This window comes from Solanum verrucosum, unplaced genomic scaffold (assembly GCF_900185275.1).
Source record: "Solanum verrucosum unplaced genomic scaffold, falcon-dt-bn FXZP01000261.1, whole genome shotgun sequence".
NCBI classification, from domain to species: domain Eukaryota; kingdom Viridiplantae; phylum Streptophyta; class Magnoliopsida; order Solanales; family Solanaceae; genus Solanum; species Solanum verrucosum.
Window position 1 is genome coordinate 4,644,765 of NW_026019969.1, and position 20,650 is coordinate 4,665,414.

General features: G+C 30.6%; 2 pseudogenes; both read right to left on the reverse strand.

Annotated features, from left to right (window-relative positions):
* Window positions 1-7,174: 7,174 nt before the first annotated feature.
* On the reverse strand, window positions 7,175-7,616 carry LOC125816207 (MADS-box protein SVP-like; annotated as a pseudogene).
* An 8,355-nt stretch (window positions 7,617-15,971) lies between these two features.
* LOC125816577 (agamous-like MADS-box protein AGL61) lies at window positions 15,972-16,451 on the reverse strand (annotated as a pseudogene).
* Between the last annotated feature and the right edge of the window lie 4,199 nt (window positions 16,452-20,650).

A 20,650-nucleotide genomic window follows, 5' to 3' on the forward strand; every position in this document is an offset into this window, starting at 1 on the left:
GCATCTGACATGAAACTTCCTGAATTTGCAGTTAACTTCACAGATGGATCCAGTGGAGAAGATACTGAAGGCAGATGAGAGACATCAAACTCTTGCAACAAGTCCAAGGTATACTTTCTTTGATTAAGAATGATGCCCTGTGGCTCTCTAATTATCTCCATGCCTAGAAAATAGTGTAGAAAACCAAGGTCTTTGATCTTAAATTCAGAATGAAGGAACAACTTCAATTCGTTAATCCCTGTAAGATCATCACCGGTGATCAGAATATCATCTACATAAACAACAATAATGGTGATAAGGTCCCCTCTTTGTTTAAAAAACAAAGAATAATCATTTAAGGAAGCAATGAACCCTTTGAAACTCAGAGCACCCGCAAGCCTTGCATACCATTGCCTGGAGGCCTGTTTTAACCCATAAAGTGATTTTTTGAGTCTGCAAACTAGATTAGGAGAAGGAGGGTCGATACCCGGAGGGAACTTCATATAAACTTCTTCTTGTAAATCACCATGTAAGAAGGCATTGTTCACATCAAACTGAGAAATACCCCATTGTTTCTTAGCTGCTACAGCCAGTAGGCACCTAATTGTGGTCATCTTGACCACTGGGGAAAATGTTTCATTGAAATCGATCCCGGCCTTTTGAATATCACCCCGCACTACTAATCTAGCCTTCAGTCTTTCCAATGAACCATCAGCATGTCGCTTAACCTTAAACACCCACTTACAAGGTAAAGCCTTTCGACCTATAGGCAAAGAAACCACATCCCAAGTGTGATTAGTGTGTAGTGCTGCTATTTCATCTTCCATGGCCTGTGTCCAACCTGGATGTCTACAAGCCTGAAGATAGTTGGTAGGCTCAATAATATCTGACACTGAATGAATAATAGATTGATTTGAAATAGAGAGACTATGAACAGGCTTAATAAAAGGGTCCATTGGAGAGGTGAAACAAGAATCAGTGACATTAGTGAGAATGATGGCATTACACACATAGTCCTGAAGATGAGAAGGAAGGGTTCCCAAAGTAGATCTAGTAGACCTTCTAAGAGGAGCAATAGGAGGTGAAGGAGTGGAAGTAGAAGAAGGTGAAGGACTAGATGAATCTAAAATAGGTGATGGTGCTGGAACAGGTGAAATTGGAGGAGAGGAAGAAGGACTATGGGGTTCAGAAGGAAGTATGTTAGCAGGCTGTGAAACAGAGTGATCTGGGTGAGAAGTGGGATGAGCTGGAAAGATAGGAGAAACTGGTTGATCAGAAGAAAAAGGAAAGATATGCTCAAAAAATTGTACATCTCTAGACACACAAATTTTTCTAGTATGTAAATCCAATAACTTATAACCCTTTTGGTTATTAGGATAACCCAAAAACACACACCCTTTAGCCCTTGGATCAAACTTCCCTCTTCCATGTGCTAGAGTATTAGCATAACAGAGGCACCCAAAACACTTCAAGAACTTGTAGACAGGTGGTTTGTTAAAGATGAGCTCATAAGGTGTCTTGCCTCCAAGAACTTTAGAAGGCAATCGATTGATCAAGTAAGTGGCTGTTAAAATACATTCACCCCAAAAAGACATAGGTACTTTGGATTGAAAAAGAAGGGCTCTGGCTATCTCAAGTAAATGCCTATGTTTTCTTTCTACGACTCCATTTTGTTGTGGGGTAGCTACGCAAGAGGTTTGATGAATTATTCCTTGAGAGGCAAAAAATTGTGAACCTGATTCACTACTTCCCAATTCCATAGCATTGTCTGATCTGACCATTTTTATCTTGGCATCAAATTGTCTAGCAACCATGAGTATGAATGACTGTAAAACAGTAAGGGCATTGCTTTTAGTAGCCAGCAAAAAGGTCCAAGTACCTCTAGTAAAATCATCAACAATAGTGAGAAAATACTTGTAATGATTATAAGTAGGAACCTTGTATGGTCCCCAAGTATCTACATGAATCAGCTCAAACTTAGAATTGGTGGAAATTTGACTGATAGGAAAGGGAAGTCTAGATTGTCTAGCTTGGGGACAAATATCACAAAAAACAATCAACAGTAGAAGGAACAGAAATGAAACTGATATTTTTCATTGATGATAGTGGCAAATGCCCAAGTCTCATGTGCCATAATCTTACATCTGAAAGTGCATTAGAACAAACAGGAAAAGAAATAGATTCTGGTAATGAAATGGAAGACAAATTGGAAAACTGTGGATGTATCTCAAAGACATTATCCTTAAATCTAGACTCCATAGGACTAGGTTCTAGCAAGTAGAGACCTTCCTTAGCTTCACCAAAAACTTGAGGGTTCCTCATTGAAGGGACCTGCATCAAACAGCGATGAGAGGTGAAAAACACTGAAAAATTGAATTGAGTACACACTTTGTGTACTGATAGGAGATTATACTTGAAACTAGGGACATACAAAACATTATGCAATGTTAGATCAGAGAATATTGACACAGTCCCTATATGTGTGACCTGAATTGATTGAGAATTAGGGAGACTAATACTCATGGGAACTGTAAGAGGAGACAAAGACCTGAAAGAATTAGGATTGAAGCACATATGTTCGGAAGCACCTGAATCTATTATCCAAGTGTTAGAATTGAAAACAGAAAAACATGATCCAAAATATTTCAACATTGTACCAGCTACTGCATTAGCATTGATGTCAGGATTGGTTGTGTTTCTTGGTGTATCTGCCACTTTCATCTGCTTGAATGCATGCATAAGAAAGTTAACCTGTCCTTTGTTGAAATGTTGATTAATATTTCCAGTGGCAGCATAATTGTCATCCTCTGCTTCATCCAAGATCACTGCTCCATTTCCCCTTATTTGACCTTGCTGTCCTTTGTCATGTGTGAATTGGAAATCCTCAGGAAACCCAATCAACCGATAGCAGTTATCATCCACATGACCAGTCTTCCCACAATGTGTACAAATAGCATTAGGATCATACTTTGGTTTCTTCCCTTTAAATTTCTGAAATTGCCTTGGTCCCTTTTGTGATTGCTGAAAGTTGTTAGATCTGGGAAAACTACCTTGTGATTGTTGAAAATTGTTTGATCTGGGAACAGGCCCTCCAATTTGTTGTGATGAGTTTTGAAACCTCTGGGGTTGTTTACTTTTGTATTGGTTGATATTCCCCGCCATGAAGGAAGATGAAGAGGAATCAGAGGGCATGAATGGGCTCATATAACTTTCCCTCTGATTCTCATCTTGCAAAATGAGAGAATAAGCAAGATTAATGTCGGGCAGGGGGCTCATCATCAAAATGTTTCCTCTAGCCTGACTATAAGTGTCATTTAATCCCATGAGAAACTCAATCAGTCTCTCATCATCCATAGACTTCTGCAGTTTTTGTTTTCCTTCACAATTGCACACACAAGTGCACCTAACGTTGGAGTTGAAAGAGTCCAACTCATCCCATAATTTCTTAAGTTTAGTGAAGTATCCTGCAATGTTAGAATTCCCTTGAACTAACCTGCTGAGTTCCTTTTGCAGGTGATAAAGCTTGGCACCATTAGATTGACCAAATCTATGCTCTAAGCTAGTCCACAGATCCTTAGCAGTCCTTGAATAAATAACACTGTCCGCGATCTCCTTTGAAAGTGAATTGAGCAACCAAGAAGTCACCATGTCATTGCATCTACTCCAAGGTTGCAGATCTGAAGAATCAGATGCAGGAACAGAATGAAGACCAGTTATGAATCCCAACTTGTTCTTAGCTGAAAGAGCAATAAGGACAGACCTCTTCCAACCCTGATATCCTCTACCATCAAAAGGAGTGTTGACAATTGCCATTCCAGGTGCATCAGATGAATGCAAGTAGTATGGATGATTTGAATCCATAGCTGGAGTGCTGCTAGAGCCGGTTGTATTTCCAGCAGAGCTCTCAACGCTTGATGTTGTATCAACCATGGATGATTAGATGAAGATTGAAAACAAGGAAAATTGTTGATTGAATTTTGATCAATGCTCTAATACCATGTTAGAAATGAGACTGATTTGGGAAATTTTCTTCTTGTATTCCTTCTACAATCCACACCCAGATATATACAAGTCTGTGAATAAAGAAAATATAAAACCTATACAATAGTTGTTCATTTCCTATTGGCTATGCATGTAACAAACTAACAGAAAGAATATTCTAAATCTATGCTAGAAGCTTCTTTTATTTACAGCTGTACATTTTAATCCGGATGGGTGATTTTGTGTTGGGCTAATTGTGTGGCCCAATCATTCAATCTGAGTGGCCCAATCATTCAAGTTGATCCAATTTGCACTTCGGCCCTTTATCTCTTTGTCGGAAGACCTGCTTTGACAACCTTGGAGATGTTTCCATATGTGACTTCTTCTTCCCCTTGTCTTCTGGTTTATCAGTAACTTATTTTTATGGGAGATTTGAGGAAATTTTTTACTATTAATGATCATTGGTGAAGTATTTTTAATACATCATAAATAATATAATATATTTTATTATGAATGGTGATTATTTTTGTCATCGTAATTATATTATTTTTCTTTTCTTCTTCTTAAAGAAATGTTTAACTATATGGATAATATTATGAAATATATGATACTCCCTCGGTCCCGTGACTTACTTTTCTTTTTAGTCAGTCTAAAAAAAATGACATATTTCTATATTAAGTAATAATTTAACTATAAAATATCTATTTACCCTTAATGAAATGATTTACAGTCACACAAATTTCTATCATTCATTTTGGACCACAAGTTTTAAAAGTCTTCCTTAATTTCTTAAACTCTGTGTCGAGTCAAACTACCTTACATTAAATGAGATGGGGGAGTAGTTTGTATAGAGGGCGTTTGGATTGACTTAAAAGTTGATCAAATCTACTTTTAAATTAGTTTTTAACTTCTGGAGTGTTTGACAAATATATATATAAAAAATTAAAATAAGTTTAAAATGATTTAAAATAAATCAAAAATCAAATGTAGGTCTCCCCTACTTTTTATATTTTGATTTAAAAGTCATTTCAGTTTAACTTTTTTACTTTTGACTTAAAACTTATCCTACTTTTTTAAGTCAATCCAAACAGACTCTTAATTGCAAGTTTTAAAAGAGTTAATTTATAGAAAAATAACTTGAATATGTACCTTTCAATAAATAATTATTAATTTTAACAATACTTTTTATTTATTACTATTTATAGCAATATATATCAATATTATGATAAATCTGCAATATGTTTTAAAACTGAATTATGTATGCGATATATTTTTATTATAGTTGTTTTAAAATATATTATGATTGTTTGGTAAGAAATTGACACATTGTATTATAAGTGTATTAAATGTGTGATAAATATATTATTCATCAATAAAACTTGTATTATGTGTTTTATAAATTGTTCTTTGTAATATGTCTTAAAATTGTATTATAAATGTATTAAAAGTAATCAAGTGAAAAAAAAAATGGCATTGCTATAAATGATACCAAATATTTTCTTAATATAGTATATTTATGTAAATTTTCCTTAATTTATTACTACAATTGAAGGAAGAAAATTGTTCACATTAGAAATGATTTAATAGTTTCAAAAGAAACTTATTAAGAGTCCATTAAGTATTTGACAAATTCTTAAAATTGATTTTTAAATGGAAGTAGAAGTTGTTTTTTTGCTTGGGAAGAAATTTTTTAAAAAACCCAGAAGCAGAAATAGAAAATTAATTTTTTTTTAAGGCTAAAATATTCCTTACATATGTACATATTTATCAATATATATCTTATTAATTAATTAACATATCTCATAAGTATGGTTGATTTTTATTCAAGAATTGTATTTTTTATTTTTATTTATTGATGTTTTATATTATTATTATATATTACTTTATGTATTATTTATATATATTATATTGTTGTGTGAAGCTTACATTTCCAAATTTTTTTCATTAAAATCAACAAACATAAATTGATTATACTAAAAAAATTATAATTAATACATCATCACCAAAAGATAATACAGAACGACTCAACAACTTCAATGGAAACAATCTTTTATCTTGTTCCTTCCAATTGTTGCTTCAACATTAAGAGTTGATTCAAATTTTGATATTGTTATATCTATACTCTCCACCCAACGACAGATTCCTCTTCGAGATTGACGATGATTTCCGCCATAAACAATAACGTCAGAATCAGAGGAATGAGAATTTAGTCCCAAAGTTAATAATTTTATACATCTAGTACTAGAAAAATATCTTTTTATTGCGGAATGAACGTCTCCACAAATATAAGGCCTTTCGGTTAGTGAAAAACAACTAAGGCAAGGGGTGGCCCAGTGGTTTGAGCTTGGGACTTCCATGTTGGAGGTCTCAAGTTCGAAACCCCTTGCCTTCGCGGTTTGCCTTCTGGGTCGAGTTCATCGCACCAGGTTTGCCTAGTGCGGGTTACCTCTCCTATGTGGTTTGCGAGCTATTGCATAGGAGCGGGGGTTTTACCCTGTGCACACCCAAAGGGTACCGCGGCTGCGGATTTTCCTTGTCATCAAAAAAGAAAAAGCAAGGCAACACGAAAACCCGTCATAAATACAAATTCCTTAGCTTTTTTTGAAAAGGTTTTCCGTCTTTTTGAGAATGTGACTGTTCTAGAAGTTTTCTTTGGTGATTTTCTCGATCTCTATGTAATATTTTACATAAGAAAAATATTCCCAAATGTTTCCATTCCTCTAGAAAAGTGGAAACTAAAGACACTGTGAATTTTATTTTTATTCTTACCCATCTGTTTTTTATTTAAAAATAGAAGTATTTTGTTTATCTTTTTAATACATATATGTGTATTTTGCCCTCAACAATGAAATTAGTGGCCTAGGGATTAAGACAGTCCTTTCAACACACATGGGTTAATTTTTCAGAATATACGTCAGACATATAACACATATCTTTGAAAAGTGAACTACTTAAGAGTGAAATTGGTTGATGAAAACAAATGATTTTCACAAACGAAACATCAATTTTGAAACTACAATAACGAAATAGTTGATTTATAAAATTCACTCAATGCTCATTTATATGATAAATCTAAATAATTAAAACATACAATGGAAAAAACTTATCATAATCTCCTTCCGATTTTGAATTGCATTTTAACAATAGTGCAATATGATTATTTTTTAAATATGCTCATGCTCTATTTTTAGACCACTTATTCTATTGAAACATGCTAGATAAACAAAGCTTGATATGATTCAGAATCTGTGGAAACAATCTTCTTTCTGGTTCCTTCCAATTGCTCCTTCAACATTAATAGTTGATTCAAATTTTGACATCCTTCTACATCTATATCCTCCACCCAACTGCGGAGACCTTTCCCCTTTGGGGTTGATGACTACATCAGAAGAGGAATGATGAGAATTCATCACTGGTGTTGACATTTCTGGGCGAATACAGCTAGGAAAATGCCTTTTTATAACTGAGTTGACATCTCCGTAAGTATAAGGCCTGTCAAAAGGTGAAAAAACAACAGAGGTAACATGAGAACTTGTCAAGAATTCAAGTTCTTCAGCTTTTCTGAAAAGTCCTTTCCTTCTTTTCGAAAATGCCACCATTCTAGCAGTTTTCTTTGTGATTTTTTTGATCTCTATCTTCTTCTTCCCTGTTCCCATTCTCCTTATTTCGTTTTGTTCTTCAAGAAGTAAGATTTGTTTTGAAATTTGGGATGCTTCTAAGGTTTGGTGGAAATGTTAATTTATAGAGAGAGATTGAAAATCAGATATCTATTGAAATTATTTTTTTTCTATATTTCGTTTCCAAAATTCTATGGGCATATATGGAATGTAATTAAATCTTCAAAAGAAAATCATTTATTTTATATCCAAGTTTAACTTGTGAATTGTGATTATATAGTAATTCAAATTTGGAAGTAAGCAATATACCAAAAAGATCTCATATTAGTTTATGTTTAAAAAATATGGGAAAATATGGATAATGCTTTACTTTGGTTTATAAATATATTTCATTTTATTTAAATGGTCCTTATGTTTAATAAAAGATGTATTTTTTGTTCTTAATATATTTCACCTTATTGAAATTGTTTTAACGTATAACGAAAGGTGTTCAATTTGGTCATTTAGCCTAAATCTATAAATTTATTTATAAAATAAAATTTAGAAGTGTTAATTTTTACTGTAAACTCCATGTGACTAACAAAATTCACAATTGTTGTCTTGTTTGTTAACTACTAAGAAAAACTTCATGAAATCTAACATCATAGTCTCTAATTTTCGAATAAAATTTACTATTTTCTCTTTCTCAAAATTTACGTATGACATTTATAAGTAAGTTATAATTTTGGTTTATTTTAGTTGGGGAAGGACCCAATATACCCCTCAACTTTGCCATTTAGAGCTGATATACCCTCGTTATAATTAAAAATGGCTCATATATACCCTCACTGTTACACAATTGGCTCGCATATACCCTTACCATTACAAAAGGAGTTTAGATTAATATACCCTTCACTTAACGGAAGTGAAAAATTAGTTTTAAATTTATTTTTTTTACTTTAAATATATGATCCTTCTAACAAAGTTCAAGGTATATTTTAATCTTTTTCATCCACAAATTATTTTTTTACTTCTTTGATTATCATTATTCTAGTTCTTATTCTTTTTTATTTCATTCTTTAGTGTAAAGAAAAACTTTAAAACTAATTTTTTTTTTGCGGCTATATTATAATTTAGTTTTTGTATTTGTGAAAATACATTTAAAATGAGCATCTATAATAAACTTACAAGAAAATTAGTGAAACATAAATAAATTTGACCATCAAAATAATAAATTTAAATTAGTAGTTGAAACAAAAAAGAAAAAAAAATACGTGCGAGGAGGATCAAATATGCCCATATGAAAAAAAATGAAAAAAATGCCATATGGATTATATTTTTTTCAAAAAAATTATTAAAAGATTAAATTAAAATTAATTATTTCACTTCCATTAGAGGAAAAGAATAAATGAGAGCTATTTGTATAACAATATGGGTATATATGAACTATTTTCATAACAAAGAATATATATGCGCTAAATAACAAAGTTAAGGAGCATATCAGACCATTTTTACTTTTAATTTAGTATAAATTATAGGAACCACATATTATAAGTACTAAATAACATCCTATCCCTTCTAGTTTTCTATTTACCAAAAATCCCTTAAAAATGATGTTGGGGAATACATAGCGTTGTGCACGGGATACATTAGGTTTGATACATTCCACATAACGGGATACATAGCGTTGTGCACGAGATACATTAGATTTGATACATTCCACATAGCGGGATACATAGCGTTGTGCACGAGATACATGCGGGATACATAGCGTTGTGCACGAGATACATAGTGTTTGATACATTGCACATAGCGGGATTCATAGCGTTGTGCACGAGATACATGCGGGATACATAGGTAAAATAAGAGATTTTTGAAAATTTTGAAATAAGTAGGAATAAATGAATATTAAGGTAAGTAAAAGAGTGTAGTTAAGTAATTTGTCCTTTAATTTAAGCTGGTAGAGGTCCAACACCAATAAACATTCATTGTAAAGTAGTGTTATTTTTTGGGAAAAGGGTCAAAAATACCCCTCAACTTTAGTTTATTAGTTGACTATACCCCTGCCGTTAAAACGAAGTTTGTTTTACCTTTGTCGTTACTAATTTCACCATATATACCCCTCATTTGACGGAAAGCCCCGAATTGACTCAAATTAACCCGAATTTTAAAAAAAAGACCCATTCCCCATTTTAAACCCAATGCCCCGACCCAACAGTCTTCTCTTTAGTTTCCTTCCCAGTTAACATGAACACCCAAACCTAGAGCTCATGCTTTTTAAGAGAAAAAAACTCTGATGGATGGTAAGCATCAACATAAGTGTTCAAGTTGGACCAAGCTGGTTTGATTCGAGTTGATTGGGCTGGAGAAATGGATTCTCCTACCCATGATCCACATTCTAGCAAAAATCAATTGATTCCATCGTGCCAATTGAGAGATCTACAAAGGCAATTCTGTTGAGAATCACCATGATTGCGCTTTCAATTTTGGGTCACCTCCAATGAAATTCGTAAAGATTCAACTAGTGGGGATTACTCCCCTCAACTGGAGGTACATCTCACAGAAATTACAAGTAAGATGGATGGTGGGAACACCGGCAAGGAGGATTCCGACGAAGTCGCCGGAGTTCCGATGACTTTTAACACTCAACATCTACACAAAAAAGAATAACTGGACAGTGTTAGTAACCCCACCACTCAGGAAACTAATGAGCAAATCCAAATTGATGTGAATGTCACCATAGAGGCTTAAGGAAGCATGTTGGACAAGAATTAGAAGGCTCAAGCTATATTTTTGCACAAGTCCCATGATCAGCTGAATCAAGGAAATAAGTAAATTGATGTATTTGATCGTGGGAAGCCATCGAACTCTTCCAATTTCTCTTTTGGAATGCAGGTCAATACAAAAAATGTAGGATCAAATGCAGCTCAACAATATGGTCATATGGAAGTAATGAGGAATGAATAAATCAATCAGGTGATGGAGGCAAAGGAGACCAATGATTCAGGCAAGAATTTACAGGTGATGCAAAGCTCCAATGGTATCAACCATGGAAGGAAAACAACACAAGAGCTACAACATCAAAGGAAATTACAATGGCTAAAAGGGGAATGGGTTATACAGGTTATAAAATAAAGGGGTCGGGGCATTGGGTCTAAATTGGGGAATGTTTTTTTTTTTTTTTAAATTCGGGTTAATTTGAGTCAATTCGGGGCTTTCCGTCAAATGAGGGATATATATGGTGAAATTAGTAACGGCAAGGGTAAAATTAACTTTGTTTTAACGGCAGGGGTATAGTCAACTAATAAACTAAAGTTGAGGGATATTTTTGACCCTTTTCCCTTATTTTTTCGTTATAAACTTGTTACACAAAAGTGTGAAATGATGTTTTAATGACTTCAAATGGATTTCAAAATAAGATTTATTTTTGAGAAAAAAAACTAATTAGTCATCTTAATTTTGATCCTTTTTTATGTACTACTAAACAGAAAACATGTTTATGTTTGAATGACTACTTTTCTTCATATTACACCTGAATGGGAAACTTCTTACCTTTGAAACTTGAAAGCTTGAAAGTTAATTAAATATCTATTTTTATTAAATTAAAATGTACATATTTAAATTTTCAATCAATATTATATATATGAAAAATCCTTTTGGCTAGAAGTTTTGGCCAGAATGGTAAAATAACATATTTCACACTATGTTATTTTATCTTTTTGAATATTTTATATACTCTTTTAAATTTAATACATTTTAATTAAAAAATGAAAAAAAAGACTAGTTTATTTTAAAATAAAAAAACATATTATAGACTTTATGAATTTCTGGCCAAATTTTCTGGTCATTTAGCATATATATATATATATTGAAGGATTAAAATCTTTAATTGTTATTTTTTCTCTTTTTTTTTTAACCTTACAAAAATATTGTTATTATCTTTTTTTCTAATTCCATAAAATTATACTTAAAATAATATGGAAAGTATAAAATAATAATTTATAAATGTAAAATAAAATTCTTATATGAAATTTAACCAGACTTATGAGATATGTCAATTAATTAATAAGAGATTTATTGATATATATATGAAAGAGAAATTTTAATTTTGAGAAAAATATTTTTTTGTTTTTCTTCTGCTTTTTTAAGAAGAAGAAATTTTTAGTTTTTCCCCCAACAATAGAAAAATTACTTCTGCTTTTAATTAAAAACAGTTTTATTGATTTACCAAACACAAATTTTTCAACAAAAATGTATTTTTCTCAAATAAGTGCTTCTAGCCTCTCGTTTGGAAAATTCTCCATTGCTATCAGCATTAAAATAATGCACTTTTAGGACATGTCAATTGAGTGTCAATAAAAATTATACCATAAATAATTAAGCTAGTTTTATTTGTGAAAAATCTATAAAAAATCAATTTGAATTAAATAACATATTTTACTTTTTCTTAATTTAACTAAATGCTTTCTAGAAACCAAATTATTTTAGGAATTACTTGTAATTAGAAAAATCGTTTACTTTTTTGATACAATCCTCAAAAAGAAAGTTAATTAAATTATTAGTAAACAAATAGAAATGAGAAGACACATCTCCTCACTTAAGGCGGTAAGAATTTGTGTGATTTGAATCAATATAATATTGATAAATGAAAAAAACTTATTTTTTCATTTAAAATGGTGATGAATTATACATAAATAAATTTAAAAATTCTAAAAAAAAGACAAATGAAAAGATACGTCTTTTCGTTTAAGATGGTACTAATAGGTTATACACAAATAAATTAGAAAAATATTACAAAAAAGGTAGATTCTTCGTGATGGATGAATGAAACTAGATAAAAAAGAAGAAGATAATTAGTATGGTAAAATGAAATAAGACATGAAAACTAATTAACACATATGTTACTAATTTTGTCAAGAGGCTTCGTCCCTTAACCCGTAGCGAATTCGTACAAGACAACAACATGTTAATTGTTAATTGAGTGCTAATATCTATTTTACCATAAATAATTAAGTTGATTTGACTAGTGAAAAATATATAACATCCCATTTAAATTAAACAACATAATTTACTTTTTTTCTTAATTTAACCAAATAGTTTCCAGAAACCAAATTATTTTAGGATATTACTTGTAATTAGAAAAAAGGGATAAGAGTCTGAAAAATACCTCAACTTTGATCGGATTTGCTGTTGCGATACTAAACTTTCATAAGGACCTATTACCTCCCTAGACTATTTAATACCGTATTTTTACCTCCTGAACTATTTAATAGTGTATTTTAAAGGTATATATGTGTCCACGTGGACACATTCCTATTTATAATTTTACATTATTTTTTATGTCCACGTAGACAAATATATATGTTTAAAATACGGTATTAAATAGTCTAGGGAGGTAATAGGCCTTCATGAAAGTTTAGTATCGCAACAATAAATCCGATCAAAGTTGGGTATTTTTCAGATCCTTCTCCCTAGAAAAAACAATAATACTCAACTATTACTTTCCAATGTTTCCATTACAACCCTTAAAAATAAAGTTAATTAAATCAACAGTAAACAAATATAAATGAAAAAAAACACGTCTCTTCATGTAAGAATCAAGATGTCATATGATTTAAATTAATAGAAAATAGACAAATAAAAAGACATGTTTTCTCGTTTAAAATAATGAATTGATGATATATTATAGAGAAAAGTGTCAAAAATACTCTCAACTTTAATTTATTAGTTGACTACATATCTGCCGTTAAAACAAAGTTATTTATATCCTCGTTGTTATTAATTTTACCATTTATACCCTACAATTGACGGAAAATTTCAAATTCACTCAAATTAACCCAAATTTAAATAAAAAAACCATTCCCTATTTTAAACCCAATGCCCCCATCCCTCTCCCATTTCAAAAATTCCAAATTTTATACTCCCTCCGTCCCATTTTATATGAGGTACTTTGACTCAGCACGAAATTTAAGAAAGGAAGGAAGACTTTTAAAATTTGTGGTCTAAAATGATTGATAGAAATTTATGTGGCTGTAAATCATTTCATTAAGGGTAAAATAGATATTTTATAGTTAAATTATTACTTAATATAAAAATGTGTCATTCTTTTTGGAACGGACTAAAAAATAAAATAAGTCATACTATAAATTAGGACAAAGAGAGTAGTAATCTTCTGTGACCTTTTGCTCAGGTGGGTCCATTAGCGTTGATTTTGTTCTAGTAGCAGCTAAAAGATGCGATTTTCTCCAAAACGAAGAGCTGGTACTGAGCACAACCTCATCTTTTAAACTCGATCCAGTAATCAAATTGGACCGGCGGCGAACCGATCCGTTACTGGCAAAGTTCCGATTGAAAGAAACCAGAACTTCCCTCGACGCAAGTACGCCGTGGTTGGGGCTTTCTTCCACCCTAGATAACGGAGACGACCATGAAAATGGCGATTCCGTTACGAAATCGAAATCTTTAATGTTATCCCTCATGTGTTTCATTGCTGCATCGTTAGAGAAATCGTAACTGGAATCTCTATACACCTTATTCTGTATACTCTCATCTGTACTGACATTGTTACTCAACTGGGTTTTCGAAGAAGATGAAGAAGAAGAGAGCTCTGTTTTGGGGGTTTCTCTGATATTCGCTTAGACGACTACTTCTTTACCATCAGTTGCATCCATACCCGAAGAACTCATTGTAGAAAAACTGCGTATTGGGGTTTCTTTCAATAAATTTTGACGTTCTTCTATTCGGTGTGAAGGAGAGTTAACACAATAAAGATAATGAACCAGAGACATAGATATGAAAGACCTCAACTTTTCCATTAAAATAAGGGAAAAAAAGAAAAGGGTCAGTACAAAATAGAGTTAGAAACAAATGAATATTTTAAAACGGCAATAGCGGTGAGATTAACAAAGCGACATAGAGAGATCAACACAGTTGAATATTTTTTGTGTGTGAATAAAAAGGTGAGCTTTTTGGTAGAGACGAGAGAAAAAAATTTGGCAACTTTGAAAATTGGAATGAAACGGAAATGGAGCTTGTGTTCCATTAATGGAGGAATCGTGAATCAAGACCGTACAGTTGCATGAGCAAAAGGAGAATGGGTTATATGGGTTAAAAAGATAGAGGGGTCGGGGCATTCGGTTTAAAATGGGGAATGAGTTTTTTTTAAAAAATTTGCGTTAATTTGAGTGAATTTGAAATTTTTCGACAATTAAAGGTACTTTTGACTCTTTTTCCTAAATTATATGCAGATAAATTTTTAAAAAATAGAATGAAAAAATAAATAAATAAAGATGTGTATTTTCATTAAAGATGCATCTTTTCATTTAACACGGTGATAAATTATATACAAATAAATTTTAAAAAAGTTATCCCCAGTACCAAAAAATTATATGAAAATACACAATTTTGATTAGCTTATATACAAATAAATTAGAAAATAATTATGAAAGAAGTAAGTTATTCGCAATAAGTGACCTGAACTGTTATGGAAAAAAATAATAAATATGATAAAAATAAAACAGGACATCGAAACTAATTAATTTTTTAAACTAAATTAAATATTAGAGTAAAATTTAATGAATATTTTAGAATAAATATTTAAAATAATTTGTATCTATAAAATAATTTTAATATTAGAAGTACATTAATAGTTGTCCTTTTTCATAATTTGACTCAAAGATCAACCAAACACAATTTGTTTATAACAAACACTTTTCAGATGAATCCGCCAAACACAAATTGTTTTTTTTAAAAAAAAAAAAAAGACTTTTCTGAAAAATCATTTTAAAAAAGTGATTCTAAAAATAAGTCGTTTTTAGCAGCAACACCAAACATACTCTTATTTATTAACAAAATCTCATCAAAATAGAAGAAAACACATTTTTAATTTACATAAAGCATATACGATACAACTTAATTAAAAGTCCTAACTAGTTTTTTTGTGAGGATTAATTTTAGAGTTAGAATAATTAAATTGACTTTTCTTTCGTGAGAGTTAAGTTAGGGTTAGGGTAATCAAACTGACATATGAGCATGTTTACACATACAACTTTTATAGGGTCTTTTTTCAATAATTCTAATATTTATATCAACACACATGGACTGATTTTTCAAGATATACGTCAGACATATAACACATTTCTTTGAAAAGTGAACTATTTAACAGTTTTCAGTGAAATTGTTAAGTAAAAACAAATGATATTCACAAACGAAACATCAATTTTGAAAATACAATAACGAAATAGTTGATTTATAAAATTCACTCAATGCTCATTCATATGATAAATTTAAATAATAAAAACATATAATGGAAAAAACTTCTAATAGTCTGCTTCTGATTCTGAACTGCATTTTAATAATAGTACAATCGATTTTTAAAAAAATATATGCTCATGCTCTATTTTTAGACCACTAATTCTATTGAGACATGCTACATAAAAAAAGCTTGAAATGATTCAAATCATTGGAAACAATCTTCTTTCTGGTTCCTTCCAATTGCTCTTTCAACATTAACAGTTGATTCAAATTTTGACATCCTTCCACATCTTTGTCCTCCACCCAACCACGGAGACCATTCCCCTTTGAGGTTGATGATGATTTTGACCCAGAAGATTCGCCAGAAACATCATAAGAGGAATGATGAGAATTCATCACTGATGTTGATGTTTCTTAGCGATTACAACTAGAAAAATGCTTTTTTATAACAGAGTTAACATCTCCGTAAGTATGAGGAATGTCAGAAGGTGAAAAAACAACGGAGGTAACACGAGAACTTGTCAAGGATTCAAGTTCTTCAGCTTTTCTGAAAAGTCCTTTCTTTCTTTTCGAAAATGCCACCATTCTAGCAGTTTTCTTTGTGATTTTTTCGATCTCTATCTTCTTCTTCCCTGTTCCCATTCTCTTTAATTTGTTTTGTTCTTCAAGAAGTAAGATTTGTTTTGAAATTTGGGATACTTTTAAGGTTTGGTGGAAATGTTAATTTATAGGGAGAAATTGAAAATCTCTGTCTATTGAAATTTTTTCTATATTTTGTTTCCAAAATTTTGTGGGCATATATGGAATGTAATTTAATTTTTTAGAAGAAAATCTTGACTGATCATTTATTTTGTGTCAAAGTTTGACTTGTGAATTGTGATTATATAGTAATTGAAATTTGAAAGTAAGCAACATACCAAAAGGATCTCAAATTAGTTTATGTTTAAAAAATATGAGAAAATATGAATAATGCGTTGGTTTATAAATATATTTCATTTTAGTAAATGGTTCTTATGTGTAATAAAAGGTGTTAATTTTGATTCTTAATATATTTTACGTGATTCAAATTGTTCTTAATGTATAACAAAAGTTGTTCATTCTGATCCTTTAGCCTCAACTTAATATATTTATAAAGTAAAATTAAAAAGTGTTAAATTTAATTGTAAACCCTATGTAACTAACAAAATTCACCATTATTGTCTTGTTAATTAACTCCAAAGAAAAACTTCATCAAATCTAACATCATGATCTCTACTTTTCGAATAAAATTTACTTTTTTCTCTTGCTTAAAATTTACCATTGACATTTATAAGTAAGATCTAATTTTTGTTTATTTAAGTTTTAAGCTAGAAGAGGTCCAAGACCAATAAACATTCATTGTGAAGTAGTGTTTTTTTTTTGTTATAAACTTGTTACACAAAAGTGTGAAATGAGGTTTTAATGACTATAAATGTATTTCAAAATAAGATTTATTTTTTGAGAAAATTATAATAATATAATTAGTCATCTAAATTTTGATCCTATTTATCATATATATATATATGGAAAAATTAATGAAATACATGTTTTATGTTTTCCTTATTTCTAATATTCCCTTCTATTTCTAAAAACCTCTAAAATTCCTTATTTCTCTCCTAATTCTAAATTATTTTATAATATATCCGAGCTAGTTTTTAATGTATCCGAGCTACATATTATGTATCCGGTTTATTTTATAATGTATCCGAGCTACATAATATGTATCCGGTTTGTTTTACTTTTTCAGGGATTAATGTAATTACTAACTAAATAGGGATAAATTGTTATTTCATATTAAGACTATGTGATTCATAAAATTTATACTATATATAAATGGGACTCCTAACTTGAAAGTTGGATTACGATTTTGCCCCTATGATAAATTAAAATGTAATTAAATTTTTAATAATATATCTATTTTTTATTATAAAATAGCAAGATCTAATTCAATGTCCAATTTGCAATAAAGAATGTAGAGATGTGGGAATTGAGATCATATTAATGATGAATCATAGAATTTATATACACAACCTTTTCATATCCTAACTTTATTAGAGGCTAAAGATATATGTAACTATTATTTATAATATCAAACTTCTCATATTAACTATTAATTTAGTCAACTTATATTTTTTAATACAAAAAGATTACACACTTTAAAAAGTTGTATTAAATAATAAAATAAAGACTAATTTATAATTATTAGATATATAAAAAGGAAGTCCAAAAATCATCAAAACTGAACTATATAAAGGTTGAGAAGGGTTTTCACTTCCTAACAATGCTTTAGTAAGGTAGAAATTTTTCATTTTCGTAGTTTTTCTCCTTTGTTTTTATTTATGATTTCCTTTCTTTTCTAACATTTTTTTTTCAGGATACGTTTTTCTCTTTATCTATTTCTTTTGTGTTTTAAAATATGTATACTCTCACCATATGATGTTATATATATATAATTCTTTTTTTCTTGAATTCTTTCCTTCTCCAAATTAATTGTTCTTTAATTTTGTGTGAATATTTATTATTTGTCTTTAACGTGTTGTTAAAGGTAATGAATTTAATTAAATATGTAGGGATGAAAAGCAGTGTGGGCAGTATAGTTGCTGGGTAAATCCACAAAGATTTCAACTCGTTCCACTCCATCCCGCATTAGCATAAACTCACACTTGCATCCCCCGATAGTTACCCTATGGATAGTTCTTTTTTGTTTGCATTTCTATATATTAGCCTTAACTTGGCATGTCATACCGTTTTCATTCTTTGTATGATTAGTTTGAGTTTGTAATTTTTTTAAAAAATTTATGTTACACATTATTGACATACGGTTTTGTATATATAGATTTACTATATTATTGTAACGATCAGTTCCCGTCGTTATAGAAAAGTCAACGGGAAAATTTTTTGGACCCAAAAACTTTTTGGTAGTAACTTAGAATTTCCCAACCTAGTCCAGATTTGGACGGAATCAGAGTCAGTAAGGTCTAGGGAAATCTGGTAACAATTGGGAGATCTAATTATGAATTTGATCATATGAGTATATAGCTAAGACGTTAAGGAAACCGTACGACTTTACAGAATTGAATTCGGGTGAGTAGAACTCCCGAAACTGATCGTGACGTGAACAGGTATTTTCTAAGTGTCATGGGATGAAGGTGTGTTGTGAAATGGGGGTTTAGAATTCTTATATTTGCTCACTATTTCCTTGCAAGCCGTTGTGGAAGAATTATTCCCGCCAGGGCAGGGCCGCTGTAGTGGGGTAAGGACCGTTGTGGCGGGACTGACGCGACTTAAGTCAGAAATAAACCCCAAAAATATTTTATTTTACACTTTTCCACTTTGAGAGCTAAGGAACGAACCCGGGTGTTTTCTTGATAGTTTTCCACCATTCTTGAGGCTAAAGGTAAAGTTTTTACTCCCTTAATTCATGTTTCGACCGTAGAACTTAGTTTCTTAGGTAATTATCGATGGGGGAGGGTTTTGATCTGGGATTTATGGTGGAAAAAGCCCTAATCTGGGTAGGGGGATCAAGGGTTTGACCTAGGGTTGATATGATTGACTATGATCCAAGTAATTGGGTGTTGTTTATTGATCCTTGCGTTATATTGATTGTTTGTAGACCAAGAACAAGCAGAAAGAATCCAGAAAGGGAAGAATCAAATTTCTTAGGGGTTTCAAGCTTTGTTCGAGGTAGGTGATGGTTGTGATTTCGTGTTGATGTGATATGTATTTGTAATTACTTCATTATAATGCATGTATGTATGTGAATGTTGCATTATTGATCACACTAATCCTTATTTATTCTAGGGTAGGAGGTTTGACTAAAATTAATTAATATAAGGTAAAGGGTAAAATAGTATTATGGAATATTATGTAAAGATATAATTGGAAAAAAAATTAAGTAACAATGGAAACACATCAAATTGGTTGTTCCATAAAATGGGGGTTTTCATTGTTACATAACAACAAAAATTAACAATACAATACAATACATTTTAAATAACAATCAAAACAAACATTGTAGGTATAGTAACGATACAATACAATAGAATGGGTAACAATGATCCAAACAGAGTGTAAAAATGCATCTTTTCATTTAAGACGGCGATAAATTATATACAAATAAATTAAAAAAATTACCCCAGTACCAAAAAATTATATGAAAATACACAATTTTCATTAGCTTATACACAAATAAATCAAAAAATAATTATGAAAAAAGTAAGTTATTTGCAATAAGTGATATGAACTGTTATGGAAAAAAGTAAGAAATATGATAAAAATAAAACAGGACATGGAAACTATTTTTTTTTTTACTAAATTAAATAATAGAGTAAAATTTAATGAATATTTTAGAATAAATATTTAAAATAGTTTGTCTCTATAAAATAATCTTAATATTAAAAGTACATTAATAGTTGTCCTTTTTCTTCATAATTTGACTCAAAGATCAACCAAACACAATTTGTTTATAACAAACACTTGTCAGATGAATCGGCTAAAAACAAATTATTTTTAAAAAAAAAACACTTTTCTCTGAAAAGTCATTTTAAAAAATTGCTTCTAAAAATAAATCGCTTTTAGCAGCAACACCAAACATATTCTTCTTTACTAACAAAATCTCATCAAAATAGAAGAAAACACATTTTTAATTTACATAAAGCATACGATACAACTTAATTAAAAGTCCTAATTAGTTTTTTTTTTGTGAGGGTTAATTTTAGAGTTAGAATAATTAAATCGACTTTTCTTTCGTGAGAGTTAAGTTAGGATTAGGGTAATCAAATTGACACATGAGCATATTTACTTTTTATAGGGTCTTTTTTCAA